A 2610-nucleotide genomic window follows, 5' to 3' on the forward strand; every position below is an offset into this window, starting at 1 on the left:
AAAAAGAAAAAATAAAATTAGGAAATATTTGACCAAAGTTCAATAATGTAGTTAAAATTAATCTAAAAGCCAAAGATTCCACGGCAGCGGCGCCAAAATTTGATACGCTCAAATTACACCTCCCTAAAGAAGTATAAGCGATCGTTATCAAGTAAAGAACCCAACTTGTAGGTTGGGGTCGATCCCACGAGGAAAATGGTCTAGACTTAACTTTAACCAACAATTATATTCGTTTAGTTAATTTACTTCCAGAAACAAGTAATTAAAGGGGGGGGGGGGTCTTGTGAAACAAATTGTAAGAATTGAGTAATTAATCAGTAAACAAAAGTAAAATTTGGTTGTTATCAAGATGAGAGAATCAACTAGGGTATATGTGTTCCCCACAAGCTCATAACGCAGTATTCCTAGTAATAGCTATCATGTCCTAGTGTACTACATGCAAAGTGATAAGTTAGGTATCGCTAAGTCCTTGGTCCGACATCTAGAGAATTTCACCCCGCACCTTGGTCCGGCTACGTGTGTATAACTTACTAACCCTTACCTTTACCTCATATTAGACATCACATCGATGTTTGACTTAGTTATTACTTCGCACCAATTGACACTAGCCTATTAGATAGTATCACACTAAATCTATGTTGATAATTCTTTTCTTGTTGATTACCTCCTTGGTCCGGCAAGTAGCAACAAGACGAGCTCTAACGCGTGCACTCATTAAAAACACTTCTAAACGAAAGAATTATCAATGCATGCAACAACACTATTCAAGAATTGCTTATTTACTATTCATACTTTGTTAATCGCTCATGGTTCACACAACCCTAGTTGTGGAGTTTAGTTACCCATAATTATATGAACACAATTCATTGTTTTAGATGAAAGAATTATTAACTTACGTAAGAAGAATAATAAACCCATAAATTCAACTTGAATTGCAACACCAAAATCTTCAAAACGAACTTAGGAAATTAAGAATTGCCAAAGTTGCAAGTCAATCTCACAAGTCAAGAACTAAAATAAAAGTAATAAAGTCTAACCCCCAAAAACGAGGTTTACATGCCCTATTTATAGAAAACAAGTCCTAAATTAAAAGGGAAACAAAATAAGGAAAGTTTGTTCAGGCACGCGTCTTCATTCCACGAGACTAACTCACGGACCGATAATGGATCTGACTAAAAAAGAAACGAAATAAGGAAATTATGTTTAGCTACGCGTCTTCATTCCACAAGACTGACTCACGGACCGTCAATGGATCTACGGTCCGTGAGTACCTTCCGTGAGCCAGGACATAGAAAATATTTCTGCTTCCAAAAATTAGCTTCTCTGAAGCAAACGACGAAACTGTAGTATGGACCGTAGATTGATCTACGGTCCGTCAATCCCCCTCTGTAGCTCCACACTTAGAATCTTCAAAAATCAGGTACTGAAACCCTCGCAGTATCAATCTACGGATCAACAGTATGGTCCGTAGATCAATCTAGGGGCCGTTAATGGTCACTGTGGTTCCACACTTGGTCAGATTTCCCTGACTTTGCCCTTCTATGCCTTGCCTGCTGATCTACGACCACCATCTACGGAGCGTCAATGGACCTACGGTCGGTAGATCACCTCCGTAGATGCCCTTTTCTGCATTTCTTTCAGCTGTCTCTTTACTTCCGCACCTGAACATCTTTCTTGCAAAATATGATAAAAACACATAAAAACCAATACAAAAAGGCCCTAGACACACACAACTTGTAAAGTGAAAATGTATTAGAAATACCGTAAACTCACGGTGTATCAGCACCCTCAACTTAAATTCATTGTTTGTCCTCAAGCGACGCACTACGACTCTAAACGACACTTGTATAGAAGCAAGCATTTCAAGCACAAGCAATCACATGGCTCTCTATCCCACTCACTTTCCGGTTGCAGAATTTGTTCTCTTAGACTCGACAAGCTAATTCATGCGAATCAAACCATGACAACGATCGACCAACCAACACACAACATACATTGTTTCACTATCACCAAAGTACCAACTTTCTGACATTGTAATTAGTGCCCTTACTTCAAATGAAATCCCTCTTCTTTCACATAATGACTATGAATTTGAGTACAAGGATTCATTCAACACTCACACTCAGAAATAACTTCAAGTACAGTTAGTGCTCAGTACCATAGGCTTGCCCTTATTTTCACCGCTTAGACTCTCCAAACTAGACTCTAGTATCACTATAGGACTTTCTTGGCTTGTAACATAGGCTCAGGGTCAGGTGTGGTACATTTTGGGTACTTCTTAGTGATTTTTTGCCCTCCTTGACATTACACTAGGCTTTCAACCTCTTTTTGCCCTATTTTTGTCATCCTACCGTTCTACCTTCTTTCCCTTGATTTTCTTCAACCATAGATGTGACTTGGGACTTTGTAGCTCTTTATTTTATTTTATTTTATTTTCTACTTTTTCTTGCATTTTATTCTTTTCTTTAGCTTTCAACAAGTCACATCCTTTCCATTCTTTTTCAACATCAAAACTCTTTTCATACCCGTGTTTCTTTCGGTTTCCTCTTTCATAGCCACCCTCAACTTATAGATTTTCCATTGGTTGAGGTGCACAATACCCAATGTCGG

The 2610-nt window shown here is 38.3% G+C and overlaps 1 protein-coding gene across 1 annotated transcript in view; it reads right to left on the minus strand.

The window, feature by feature from the left end:
* LOC102596924 (WAT1-related protein At3g18200-like) overlaps positions 1-2610 on the minus strand; it is an 11061-nt gene that overhangs the window by 7056 nt on the left and 1395 nt on the right. The gene's annotated exons all lie outside the window — the stretch shown is intronic.

This window comes from Solanum tuberosum, unplaced genomic scaffold, assembly GCF_000226075.1.
Source record: "Solanum tuberosum cultivar DM 1-3 516 R44 unplaced genomic scaffold, SolTub_3.0 scf00253, whole genome shotgun sequence".
Taxonomy (NCBI): Eukaryota; Viridiplantae; Streptophyta; class Magnoliopsida; order Solanales; family Solanaceae; genus Solanum; species Solanum tuberosum.